Below are 235 nucleotides of genomic sequence, written 5' to 3'. Positions count from 1 at the left end.
CAGTGTTCATAGTTTGTAGATTGTAAGTGTCCTCAGCAGATACAGCCTATAGTTCATGAGTGTTACTTAATGCAAAACTCGATGTGAGGAGATTGATGGTTGCTACAGCAAATGAAGCCAAATGATTTATAGCTACTATGACTTTTGGACAGCATTATGGAACTCTTTGGTAAGGGTATGATTGTGTTTGATGGTATATTTCACTAACACTTTCCTCTCCTTTCTCTCCTTTGTA

The sequence above is a fragment of the Penaeus monodon genome, chromosome 23 (assembly GCF_015228065.2).
Source record: "Penaeus monodon isolate SGIC_2016 chromosome 23, NSTDA_Pmon_1, whole genome shotgun sequence".
NCBI classification, from domain to species: domain Eukaryota; kingdom Metazoa; phylum Arthropoda; class Malacostraca; order Decapoda; family Penaeidae; genus Penaeus; species Penaeus monodon.
This window is presented reverse-complemented; position numbering follows the sequence as displayed.